Source organism: Panthera leo, chromosome E2 (assembly GCF_018350215.1).
Source record: "Panthera leo isolate Ple1 chromosome E2, P.leo_Ple1_pat1.1, whole genome shotgun sequence".
Taxonomy (NCBI): domain Eukaryota; kingdom Metazoa; phylum Chordata; class Mammalia; order Carnivora; family Felidae; genus Panthera; species Panthera leo.
This window is the reverse complement of record NC_056693.1, coordinates 19,488,447-19,502,269: the sequence shown is the minus strand read 5'-3', so window position 1 is coordinate 19,502,269 and position 13,823 is coordinate 19,488,447. Positions and strand designations below refer to the sequence as shown.

The window sequence follows — 13,823 nt, the reverse complement described above, 5'->3', positions numbered from 1 at the left end:
GGATGGTGAGAAATGAGACTGAAGGCAGGAGAGCAGCAGACGGTGGATACTCAGTGGGCCTTGTGGGATATGCTAAGACATTCAAACTTGGACCACTGGGCAATGGGGGGCCCTTAGACCCTTTTGAACAAGAGAGTGGCAGCTGCTGTCCTATGGCCACTCTTGTGGAGGTAGGGAGCTGTCCAGGCCCTCGGTGCTGAATCAGCCTCACTGAGGGCTTGGAAAAAAAAAAAAAAAGATGGACAGGACACATGTAGGAGTGGGGAGAGTGGGGAGTGAGGGTTAGGGTGGACCCACATTTCTGACTTCCCAACACCCTGTGGTGAAAGAGGGAGAAACCATTGAGGATCAGTGGGGTAGAGGAGACCCGAAGCACAGGATGTCCCCTGGAGAGAGATATGAGGCAGAGACGCATGGAGGAGGCAGGCTCCCGTCTTATGCATAGCCACTCATTAGAAGCTCCAGGTTATTCACAGCCCTGGCCCCCTCCCAGTAGCCTGAGGGAGACCCAGTTCTCCACAGAACAACCAGGACAGGGCCAACAGACTTGATTGCTCTGCCGTATTCTTAGTCTTTGAGCCCCCAGGTTGGAAGACACCAGCTGTTCTGAGGAGAGCTCCAGGGTAAATCATGCTGGACTCGTGGGGATCAAGAATGTGATGATTAGCCATGGAGCCAGCTTAGAGAGGCCAGCCTCTCCCAAAGGGGATGGCTGTGCATGTGAACTGTGCAGACCCACAGGGTACACCTGCTGGACTCCACATGACCTCAGCCCAAAGGACCCAGCTGGTCCTAGTGTGCAAGGATCCCTCCCCCTTCTCCCTCCTCTTACTATCTCTCTCTTTGCTCACCGCACATTGCCCAAGCACCTACTCTGTGCCAGGCATTATTAACAGCTGGGAATACAAAAGCAAGTCCTCTGGGGCCTCCCTGTGCCAGCCACAAGGAAAGGGATTCCCTGGAAGGAAGCCAAACCTCCTTGCCATTCTCTCTTCTTCTGGAGTCTATGGGTTGCTGTTTGCAGCTTGGAGGCAGCTGCACCCTGCCAGGGGCCAGGGCATTCTAGGTTTACTCATACACTCTTTTCTGTCCATATTATACCCCAACTTTCAATTTTGAGAAGTAAATATGCAATTTTTTCCCTCCCTATAATTTTCCCTGCTGTGGCTGTGGATGTCAGAGCAGCTGGAAAATGTGAATAGCTCAGTGCTTTCTAAAAGTAAAAGAAGGCCGTGCAACATCATACATTGTCTGCTGCTCTTGGCAAAATCCAGTGGCTCTGTTGTGGCGGGGGAGGGGGGGGATGCTCTCCAGGCTGTACTGTCAGGGGAACTTTTAACCCAAATAATCCATGCCCCCACCTTCCATTAGCAATTAGATAATCACCAAGAACTAAGCATGTGTGTGCACACACACGTGCATGTTGCAGGGATGTTAGTAGAGGTGAGGTGAGGGTATCTGCTTACGCAGTCAGACTTTCTGCGTGTTCCCCTGGAGACTTTCAGACCTTCATGTCTCAGTAGCTGAAGGTCAGGACAGTCTGATCTATGCTTTTGTCTGGGAGAAGCGGTGAATGGGGAGTGGGAAGGCAAGATTTGAGTCAGGCAGATCTGGGATGGCTTATGGAGAGTGTAACCTTGGCCATGTTTAGTCTCTCTGGGTCTTAATTTCATCATCCGTAAATTGGTGGCAAAGTTGGGAGATGTGCTGTCCAGACCCCCTTCCAGAACACACTGACCACCCATGAGATTTGTGGTCAGCAACCATCCCCCAGCTGTCAGCTCCTTTAGGATCTTCTTTGGCTACAGCAGTAACTGTCTGATCTGGGGTCATGCCTTTCTCTGGGCATGCCACATCCAGGTACTGAGTAAGGCAAGGCATAAAGGTGCAGCCATTTCTGCCTGCTACAGGACACTCCCATGGGCTACACCTACTTCAGAGCTCCCTGCCCAGCCTGGGTTGGACCAGCATCCCTGTCTGCCTTCTCCTGCTCACCTTGGCTTCCTCCCTTTTCCCTTCATAGGTGTTGATCCTTAATTAACATCTTGCACCCCAGACTCCATCTCTGCATCTCCTCACAGAGAACCAAACCTGTGTCAAGTAGGGAGAATGATTTTCACTTCAAGAGGTTATTGTTCAAGGGGCTCCTGGGTGGGTCAGTCAGCTAAGCATCCGACTCTTGATCTCAGCTCAGATCTTGATCTCAGGATCGTGAGTTCAAGCCCCACATTGGGTTCCATGCTGGGCATGAAGCCTACTTAAAAAAAAAAAAAAGTGGTTACTGTTCAAAAGTGAAATGGGATGTTTATATAGTATTCAGCATGGTACCTGGAAGGTTAACAAAGCATAATACACGTCTATTCCTTCTCCTTTTCTTTCCCTAAAAACTATGACACTAAATCCCATTCCAGACCTTGAGCAGTTGTTCATAGCCTGTGCTTTGTAATATTGGCTTGGAGAAAGTGGCCCTGAAAGTCTGTGCTGCCTGCTAAGTTTGAGGGCCTGGTGGAGGACTCTGAAGCCAGTCTTGTCCCTGTGAAGTTCATTATCCATGGATCACATCAGCCCTCTTCAAGGTTCCTCACTGAAAAGAAATTGAGCATGCAAATGCTCTTTTATCATAATCACCACGTATCCACAGGGTAATTCATAAAAGAGCTGGAAATATATTGAAATTCAATATTGTTTGAGTCCAAATCAATATTAATAATTGTTTGCATTTTTAAAGTGCAATTTGCAATTGAAAAATGCACAAAGATCAACCAGTAGTTGCTAACACATCAAATTTTCCTATTAAAGGCATAGTCCCTTAACTTTAAAATGTTTCTTTACAACAAAAGGTGGCACTGATCCATGAAAATGGTTATCTATTATTTACATGCACAACATTAGAATTTGTTTCCATTATGCATGAGTTGAAAGGCCAGTTACTTTTACTTTTAAGTTCTTGTTTTTTAAAAAATTAGACGTTTCATTTTGAGATAATTTTAGATTCACATAACAGTTGTAAGAAATAACACAGAGAAATCTCACGTACCGTTTTTCCTGTTTCCCCCAGTCCATCTTATAAAATTATAGTACAATATCACAATGAGGATATTGATATTGATACAGTCAAGATACAGGACATTTCCATCACCACAAGGGTCCCTCATGTTGCCCTTTTAAGTTCTTTAAAAATTAAAGATTTTTAAATGACAAAGGTGATGATGGATACAGTGGGATCCCCATCATTAGCCTTGTGTCGATTTCTGCCTTGAAATGTATTCTATCACTAAATGAGGCACTGTCTCAGCTGGGCTCAGTGTAGATGTTGAAACATGGAGAGCAGTGGTCATCTAGGGAGGGAGTGGCCTCAGCTGGGAATCACCTCAGCCAGGCAGGCCTCAGGGGAGCAAGACTTTGTGGCTTAGAAAGAACCTGAGAACACAATTTCCAGATTAACACTTGCATCGGAGCCCTTTGCTCCCTCCAAAAGGTCAAAGTGGTCTTAAAGGGAAACAGCTTGGCAGCTTTGGTCCATTGGAGCCCAGCAGCTATCCAGATTTGTGGCAAGAGACAGGTGGCAAGTGTGGATAAGGGATGTCCTAGCCAAAGGATCTCCTGCTCTGCCTGAAAGAGGCCTCGTGTGAATGAAATTCACAGAAACGCCTTTCTGTTTTGACATTTGTCTCATACCAGAGCTGCAAGGAACTTGAGAACTCATCTACAATGGATATTTTGGATGCAGACTGACTCTGAGATTAGTGAATTAAGTCATGAGGGTCCCACAGCTGATGGGGGGGGGAAGGGCAGCCAGACCTAGAACCTGGCGTGGGCTCCCACTCTGAACCTGCTGTCCATCTCATGATATCTAGCTGCTTTGTTCAGGCTGCCCGAGCCACAACCCCAGCTCCCCCATGTCCTGGTCATGTTTCACATGACCATGAACTTGACCATTCTCTGGTCCTCAGCTCCTGGGCCCACATGCAGTCATCTGTGGCATGAGTGAAACTTAACAGGAAGAGGGTGATTTTGGCTCAGTATCAAGTTTTAGTTTGCTTTTGTTGATTTTTTTTTATTGTGGTAAGGTACACATGATATAAAATTTACTATTTTAATCATTTTTAAGTCCAGAAGCATCAAATACATTCAAATTTTTGTACAGCCATCACCACCACCCGTCTCCAGAATCTCTTTCAACTTCCCCAACTGAAACTCGGCCTATTAATTAACAACTCCCCGTTCCTCTCTCCCTCACGGCCCCTGGTAACCACTATTCTGCTTTCTGCTTCTGAATTTGACTGCATGGAATCATACAGTGTTTGTCCTACTGCAAATGGCTAGTTTCACACAACATAATGTCCTCAATGTTCATCCGTGTTGTAGCATGTTGTGTTCATTGACTTGTCATGTGTTTGTTTTGTCTTTAGATCCATATATAAATGAGATCATATGGTATTTGTCTTTCTCAGTCTGAATTATTTCACTTAACATAATATCCTCTTGTTCCATCCCTGTTGTTGCAAATGGCAAGATCTTATTCTTTTTTATAGATGAATAACGTTCCATCATGTGCTTGTCTGTATGTGTGTATACACACACACACACACACATACATATATATATATACATACACACACACACACACACACACACATATATGCGCACAACATCTGTTATCCATTCACCTATAGATGGACACTTGGGTTACTTCTATGTCTTGGCTATTACAAAAATGCTGTAGTGACTGTATATTACCTTTTCGAATTACTGTTTTTGTTTTCTTCAGGCAAATGCCCAGAAATGGAATTGCTGGATCATATATGGTAGTTCTATTTTTAATTTTTTGAGGCACCTCCGTACTGGTTTCCACAGTGGCTGCACCATCTGCATTCCTACCAACAGTGCAAGAGGGATCCGTTTGTCCATATCCCCCCCATATCCTCTCCTTGTTGTATCTTTGTCTTCTTGCTTATAAGCTTCTGGCTTATGTGAGGTGATAGCTCATTGTGGTTTTGATATTCATTTCCCTGCTGATTAGTGATGGTGAGCACCTTTTCCTGTGTTTTTTAGCCATCTGTATGTCTTTCTTTGGAAAAATGTCTATGCAGGTCCTTTGCCCATTTTTTAATTGGATTATTTGTGGGTTTTTGTATTGAGTTGTATGAGAGCTTTACATATTTTGGATATTAACCCCTTATCAGATACATCATTTACAAATATCCTCTGCCATTCAGTAGGTTGCCTTTTCATTTTGTTGATGGTTTCCTTCACTGTGCAAAAGCTTTTTTGTTTGATGTAGTCCCAGCTGTTTGTTTTTGCTTTTAATTTGCCTGGGGAAGCATATCCAGGAAAATAATGCTAAAGCCAATGTCCAAGAATTTACTGCCTGCGTTTTCTTTTAGGAGTTTTAGGGTTTCAGGTCTTATGTTTAAGTCTTTAAGCCATTTTGAGTTTATGGTTGGTATAGTGAAAGAAAGTGGTCCAGTTTCATTCTTCTGCATGTAGCTGTCCAGTTTCCCTAGCACCATTTATTGAAAAGACTATTCCCTGTTGTTTATTTTTGCCTCTTTTGTTGAAGATTAATTTATTATATAATTGCAGGTTTATTTTTGGGCTCTTTATTTTGTTCTGTTTATCTATGTGTCTATTTATGTGCCAGTCCCATACTGTTTTGATTACTATAGCTTTGTAGTTTAGTTTGAAATCTGGGCTTGTGATACCTCCAGCTTTGTTCTTTCTCAAGATGGCTTTGTCTCTTTGTGGTCTTTTGTGGTTCCATATAAATTTTAGGATTATTTCTTCTGGTTATATATAAAAAATAATATTGGTATTTTGATAGGGATTACATTGTATCTGTAGATTGCTTTGAGTAGTATGGACATTTTAACAATATTAATTCTTCCAATCCATAATCATGGGATATCTTCCTATTTATTTGTGCCACTTTCAGTTTCTTTCATCAATGTCTTATAGTTTTCAGAATATAGGTTTTTCACCTTCTTAGTTAAATCTATTCCTAGGTATTCTGTTCTTTTTGATGCAATTATAGATGGGATTGTTTTCTTGATTTCTCTTTCTGTTAGTCTGTTATTGATGTATAGAAACACAACAGATTTCTGTATATTGATTCCATATCCTACAACTTTACTGAATTACTTTATTAGATCTAATAGTTTTTTGGTGGAGTCTATATACAGTATCATCTGCATGTCATCTGCAAAAGTGGCATGCTTCTTCCTCACCAATTTGAATGCTTTTTATTCCTTTTTCTTGTTTGTCAAATGTTTTTTCTGCATCTATTGAGATGATCATATAACTTTATCCTTCATTTTGTTAATGTTTTGTATCATGTTGATTGATTTGTGAGTGTTGAACTATACTTGCTTCCATGGAATAAATCCCACTTGATCATGTTGAATTATCCTTTTAATGTATTTTTGAATTCAGTTTGCTGATAATTCACTGAGGATTTTTGAATCTGTGTTCATTAGGGATATTGGTCTATAATTTTTGTTTGTTGTAGTATCTTTATCTGGCCTGGGTATCAGGATAATGCTGACCTAATACAATTAATTTGGAAGCATTTTTTCCTCTTCTATTTCTGGGAATAGTTTCTGAAGGATAGATGTTAACTCTTCCTTAATTATTTGGTATTGCCAAATTCACCTGTGAAGCCATCTGGCTCTGGACTTTTGCTTGTTGGGAGTTTTTTGGTTACTCATTTAATTTCATTACTAGTAATTAGTCTGTTCAAATTTGCTATTTCTCCCCGATTCAGTTGTAGAAGATTATACGTGTCTAGCAATTTATGCATCTCTTCTAGGTTGTCCAATTGTTGTCATTTTTTTAGTAGTCTCTTATAATCCTCTGTATTCCTATGCTACCAGTTGTAACTTCTCTTATTTCCAATTTTATTTATGTTGGTACTCTCTTTTTCTTGATGAGTCTGGCTAAAGGTTTATCAATTTTGTTTATCTTTTCAAAGAAACAGCTAATAGTTTCATTGATCTTTTCTAATTTTTTTTCTAGTCTCTATTTCATTTATTACTGCTCTGATTGATCTTTATTATTTCCTTCCTTCTGCTGACTTTGGGCTTTGTTTGTTCTTTTTCTAGTTCCTTTAGGTGTAAGGGTAGATTATTAGAGATTCCTCTTGCTTCTTGAAGTAGGCCTGTATCACTATAAACTTTCCTCTTAGAACTGTTTTGCTGTGTCCCAATGATTTTTAACCATTGTGTTTTCATTTTCATTTGTCTCCATGCATTTTTTTTTGTCTTCTCTTTGATTTCTTTGACCTCCTCTTTGATCCATTGGTTGTTTGGTAGCACATTGTTTAGCCTCCTCATGTTTGTGTTTTTCCCAATTTTTTTTTTTTTGTAATTGATTTCTGGTTTTACACCATTGTGGTTGGAAAAGATACTTGATATGATTTCAATCTTAAATTTATTGAGAATTATTTTGTGACCTAACATATGATCTATCCTGGAAAAATGTTTTATGTGCACTTGAAAGGAATGTGTATTCTGCTGTTTTTAGATGCAATATTCTGTATATATCTGTTAAGCCCATCTGGTCTAATGTGTCATTCAAAACTGCTGTTTCCTTATTGATTTTCTGTCTAGATGATCTAGCCATTGATGTAAGTGGGATGTTAAAGTCCCCTACTATTATTGTATTACTGTCAATTTCTCTCTTTATGTCTGTTAGTATTTGCTTTATGTATTTAGGTGCTCCTGTGTTAGGTACATAGATATTTTCAATTGTTTTATCCTCTTGTTGGATTGATTCTTTTACCATTATATAATGCCCTTCTTTGTCTCTTGCTACAGTCTTTGTTTTAAAGTCTTATTTTGCTTAAGTATTGCTAACCTAGCTTTTTTTCCTCTCCTTCCTTCCTTCCTTCCTTCCTTCCTTCCTTCCTTCCTTCCTTCTCCTTCCTTCCTCCCGTCCTCCTTGTTTCTTTCTTCCTTCCTTCCTTCCTTCCTTCCTTCCTTCCTGACTTCCTTCCTTCCTTCCTTCCTTCCTTCCTTCCTTCCTTCCTTCCTTCCATTTTCATGGAATATCTGTTTCAGTCCCCTCAGTTTTCATCCCCTATGTGTCTTAGGTCTGAAATGAGTCTCTTGTAGGCAACATATAGATGAGTTTGCTTTTCTATACATTCAATCACCCTGTGACTTTTGATTGCAGCATTTAATCCAGTTACATTTAAAGTAATTATTAATAGTAGGTGCTTGTTGTCATTTGTTAATTATTTTTGTGATTGTTTTGTAGTTCTCCATTCCTTTCTTGTTCTCTTGCTGTCTTCCCTTGTGTTTGATGACTTTTAGTGTTATACCTGAATCCCTTTCTCTATTATAGGTTTTTGATTTGTGGTTACTATGAGGTTCATCTATAACATCCTATGTATATAGCAGTTTATATTAAATTGATGGTCATTTAAGTTTAAACACATTATAAAAGCACTATTTTTTTTACTCTCCCCTCCACATTTTATGTATATGATGTCATATTTTGCATCTTTTATGTATCCCTTGACTAATTTTTGTAAATATATAATTGATTTTACTACTTTTGTGTTTTAACCTTTATATTAGCTTTATAAGTGATTGATCTATTACCTTTGCTATATGTTTGTTTTTACCAGTGAATTTTTTTCTTTCATAATTTTCTTGCTTCTAGTTATGGTCTTTTCTTTCTTCTTTCTGAAGAATTCCCTTTAGCATTTCTTATAGGCCAGGTGAGCAAACTTTTGTTTGCTGGGAAACACATGATCTCTCTTTCCATTCTGAATGATAACATTGCTGGGTAGAATATCCTTGGTATAGGTCTCTTCCTTCCAACACTTGGAATGTTTCACGCCATTTGCTTCTGGCCTGCAAAGTTTCTGCTGAAAATTCAGCTGATAGCCTTATGGGGCTTCCCTTGTAGGTATCTTGTTTTCTTTTGCTGCTTTTAAGATTCTCTCTTTATCTTTAATTTTTGCCATTTTAATTATTATGTATCTTGATGTGGACTTCCTTGGGTTCATCTTGTTTGGGGATTTCTGTGATTCCTGGACCTGGATGTGTGTTTCCTTCCCCAGCTTAAGGAAGTTTTCAGTTATTATTTCTTTGAATAAGTTTTGTGCCTCTTTTTCTTTCTCTTCTCCATCTGGGACCCCTGTCATGTGAATGTTATTATGCTTGATGTTGTCACAAAAGTACCTTACCGTATTTTAATTTTTAAATTTTTTTTTCTTTGTACTGTTCAGTTTAGTTGTTTTTTTACTACCCTGAATTCTAGGTCACTGATCTGCTCTTCTGCATCCTCTGTTCTGCTGTTGAATCTTCTAGTTAATTTTTCATTTCACTTGTATTCTTCAGCTCCGACAGGTTCTTTTTTATATTTTCTATCTCTTTGTTAAAGCTCTTACTGAGTTCTTCCACTCCTCTCTTAAGTCTGGGGAGTACCTATAGCCATTAATTTGAATTCTTTATCAGATAGATTCCTTATCTCTGTTCTGTTTAGCTTGTTTTCTAGGGTTTTGTCTTGTTCTTGTGTTTGGATCATATACCTCTGTCTCCTCACTTTGTCTGACTCTCTGTTCGTTACATATGGATATATGTGGTGCTCCCCTAAGTGGGCTGCAAGCACCCTCCTGTTGTGACTGGGCTGACTGCTGAGGGTGCAATGGTGGGTGGAGCCAGTTTTCAGTCTGACTGTCTGCAGGCACACTGGTGGGCTGGGCTTGCCTCACATGCAGTGGGCTGAAAGAGCCAACTGAACTACTGTGCACACTGGTTGGTAGGGCTCATTCCCCACTCCCTGGGTCAGGATTTGCTCTGGAGGTGTGCCAGTTCTGACCAGAGCTGCCTGCTGGGTGTGGCAGGTGATAGTCACTCTGGAAGGGCACAGATCCTGGCTGGGGCTGCCCAGTGTGAGAGCCGCTTTGGAGGGGCACCTGCTGGTGGGTTGGGTTGAGTGGGGCTAGTCTGCAGGGCAATTTGGGGGCAGGGCAAGATGCTAGCAAGGTAGAGGGAGAATGTCAGAACTGGCTCCCACCAGAGTCTGCCAAAGCAGAAGGAGGACAAGAGAAAGAGTACCTGCCAGCACTTCCATTCCTGGAGGAAACTCCTACATATCCTGAACCCTCCAATATACATCCTAAAATTAGTCAATAAGTCCCCTTCATGAATACCCCAGGCACTTTTTAAACTGCTACTTCTGGGGGCGCCTGGGTGGCTCAGTCGGTTGAGTGTCCGACTTTGGCTCAGGTCACGATCTCGCAGTTCATGAGTTCGAGCCCCGCGTCAGGCTCTGGGCTGATGGCTCAGAGCCTGGAGCCTGCTTCGGATTCTGTGTCTCCCTCTCTCTCTGCCCCTCCCCCGTTTATGCTCTGTCTCTCTCTGTCCCAAAAATAAATAAACGTTAAAAAAAATAAACTGCTACTTCTGTGCTGGGTCTTGGGCCCAATGATATAGTGCATTGGCCCTTTAAGACTAGAGACTCGGTTTCCCTATAACCCTCCAGCTCTTCTGAAGGCAGGCCCTGCTGATTTTCAAAGCCAGACATCGTGGGGGCTCATCTTCCCTGTGGAGGTCCTCAGGGCCAGGGGTGCCTGGTGTGGGGCTGGGTCCTCTCACTCTGTGCCTGTGTTGTCCCTCCTGTTCATGGGTTGCCACATGGAGGGCTGCATTCCCAACTTCATCTCTTTGGCCTTCTTTTTATGTCTTTAGCTCAGGAAGATCTGTTTGGCCAGTCTTCAGGTTTCCAGAGTGAGCTGTCACACATGTAGGTGTTGCCTTGGTGTGTCCACAGGTGGAGGTGAACTCAGGATCCTCCTTCTCCACTGTCTTCCCCCACTCTCTTCACTGACTTTTGATCAACACATTCAAACTTTAATTTTGTGTAGGGAGTTTCCTAGTGTAATCCATTTTATGGCATCTAAATGACTTGTGTATTTGTTTGTACATATATAATATGCATTAATACATGGGCGTGTATAGCGATAGAGTCCACATTTACCTCCACGAATGTATTAGTCTTCAAGCCCTGTGATTTGAAATCTGCCCTACCAGACTGAGGATACAGAAGTGGCATCCTGGTGTTGAGTGTGTGCTGGGTATGTGGGAGCTTCCAGGCTCCATCAGGCTCTCTAACGGAGCTCACTTCCTTGCCTCTTTTCTCACAGGATTGGGCTACTCTTTGGACGTAATTCTAACCCAGACCTGATCAAAACAAACCCACGGCTCCCTAAAACATGCATGACATTTTAGAAATTCCAGGTTCATGGAGTGCCTCTCTTCAGATGGCCCAGACACCTCCATCTGTTAATCCACGCTCATGTCACACGAGGCACAGGTTATGTTGGTCCCATTCCCTGTGCCAGGCACTGTGCAGGGAATACAAAGATGAGAGATCTCGATGCTGCTCTCAGGGCTCTGAGGGTCTGAGATAGGTGTGTGAACACTCTCCATGTGGTAGGAGAAGGGCTGTAATTGAGGTACACATGCTCACAGGATTGGGGGTGCTGAATCCCCATCCCAGATTCTGCCAGGGTAGGACTCAGTTTCTCTACCTACTGAATTACTATCCCCTACCCTGCTTCATAAAATTCCCTGAAGTCCTGGGCAAGAGACTGCATCCATGGTGTGGTCCTACCCCTGAAAGTAATCAAGGGCATTGTAGCTTATGGCACCTTGACTGGGCTCTCAGGACCCCCTCGCTGCAGCTGCGTGTTTGCAGGCTTCCCTTCAGGCTCTTTGTGTAAGCAGTGGTGGGAAGCCATGCGGTAGCATTCCTAGTGGGTCTGTGGGGACAAGGCTTCAGGGCTGTTTGAGCCCGACTTATGCCTTGGCCTCCGCCTTAGGGCTCCCTTTCCTCTCCCCCTACCCCCAGAAGAAATCATGGGGGATTGGAGAGAATCCCTGCCTTGTAGTGGGGAGGATTCTGGCGGGTGAATTACTTCCCCCAGGAGTGGGGTACAGCCCTGTGCGCTGGGGTGTGCTGAGGCTGGGCCTAGGGCATTTCAGGACCTAGGTCAGCGCTCTCCCGTGTCCAGCAGGGCTGGAGTCTGCAGCCCCGCCCCAGAGTCTGAGCACTTGCAGCCATTCGTCACCCTCACAGAGCATTGCAACTTTATGCCTACGCATAAAAACTGGAGGGACTCATCCCAGAGTTTGCTGCCGCCGCTGCCGCCGCTGCTGTTAGAACAGTTTTAATTAGCTGCAGGATTTTAATGAGCTGAAATCAAGAAGAACCCCATCTCAGAAGCAAGCAGGAGCCGCACACACGGAAGAACTCGTCTGACAAAACAGATGGAGGTGGTGTTCTCAGGGGACTGGGCTGTGTGCTCCATTTCGGTGAGGAGCAAATGAGTTACTGAGGCCAGGAGGCTGCGGAGGAGAGGCGGGAGGTCAGCCCCAGCGCAGGAGCCTCGGCAGGGGCAGAGCGGAGGCACAGCCCCCTCTGCCGCTCCGGTGGAATGCTTGGTGCCGGATTCAAGGTGACGGCAGTGCCTGGCTCCATTCTCCTCAAGTTGCCATAGCAGCCTCTCTCCCGATGAGCAGCTCCTCCTGGAGCCCTCAGCCGGGAGGGACGTCATTGTTCGCTCCTGCCCGTGCAAGGAGGAGACTGACTGGACAGAGAACTTTCTGGGGCCCGGGGTCCACACACCAAGTGGGTGCTCCCATGGGCACATGGCCGGATGCCTCCGGCTGTCTCCAGTGGGGCACGGGAGCGGGTCCTCACAGCCAGAGGGGGTCCTCTGGGTGACTGGGGGAAGCATCCAGGCCTTGGAGCAGCCGCAGCCAAGCGTGTCCTTGGAGCCATCCGTCCATCCGCCTGCCGGCCTGTCGCCACTGGAGGTGCGTGTGTTTTGGCTGAATTCCCAAGTCCTTGCTTGTGCCCTAAAGTGAATTTTCCCAAGAGACAAATTTTTAAATCAGATAAATAAGGAAATGGGAGGAATCCTTGGCCTTGACCTGTGTCCCAGGAGGTGTTTACAAGATTAATTGGATTTTTTTTTTCTTACAGTAAAAAATTGGCAATGCCATTCAGCCCTCAGGGAGAGAAAGCCACCGGGAAAACGAGGGATTGTGAGCACAGGACCTTCTGGAAACTGAGTGGGCTGTTTATTTTTCTTGCCTCACTCCTCCCTACTCCACCCCCAGTTATTTGAATTGTCTTATTGTCTGTTGGTCTTGGCAGAGAGGCAGGGAGGAAGGGGAGGGTCTTCCACTTGTCATTGGAGCCGAGTGCGATGCAGTGTGTCCCAGATGGGAGCAGAGGCCTGTGAATGTGTTTACGGGGCCCTGGGCAGCCTGGCCCCAGCCTGTGACGGATCATAGGGTCCACTTCCCAGGCAGCAGCTGGACTCCCAGGAGAGGGAGGTGAGCAGCCTTTGGACCAGCATCTTCCCATTGCCTTGAAAATAACGTGTGACTTTGAAGACAAGGACCCTCACAGGAACAGTAGGGGATCAGACGTGCACACTCTCTGAAGTGTCTGGTGATCTCCTAGCTCCCCTCCACCTGTAAAGGAAGGAGGTTCCTACAGATTCTGTGATGTTGGCCCCCTCCTGGGGCATTGAAGACCCAGCCAGACTGCAAACCAGCGACCCAGGAAGGGAGGCATGCTAACCTTTTGATTCCCATTTGCACAGAGCAAGGAGTTAGCTGGGTAGGTGGTCTCCAGTGAGAACAAACACCGAGAGGAAGGTCTCAAAGGGGAAGGCTGAGGTCTGATGCTTAGGGCTGGCCAGGGAAAGCCATGCATGGCTCTGATACCAGCTTCCCTCCCTTCACAGAGAGGGTGCTGCGTTCTCTTGGAGGGGGGCGGGTGTAGAGGGGTCAACAAAA

General features: G+C 44.1%; 1 protein-coding gene across 4 annotated transcripts in view; it reads left to right on the top strand.

The window, feature by feature from the left end:
• The window catches only part of CHST8 (carbohydrate sulfotransferase 8), a 127,747-nt gene that overhangs the window by 46,653 nt on the left and 67,271 nt on the right, over positions 1-13,823 (top strand). Inside the window, exon 1 of one of the 4 annotated variants that reach the window (XM_042919851.1) lies at positions 11,882-12,830. The exons of 1 other annotated variant lie outside the window; for it this stretch is intronic. The gene's annotated coding sequence lies outside the window, so the exon portion shown is untranslated. Of the gene's footprint in view, positions 1-11,881; positions 12,831-13,242; positions 13,645-13,823 lie in introns of those variants that run through there. 2 more of the 4 variants (XM_042919852.1, XM_042919853.1) reach the window with 2 other exon arrangements.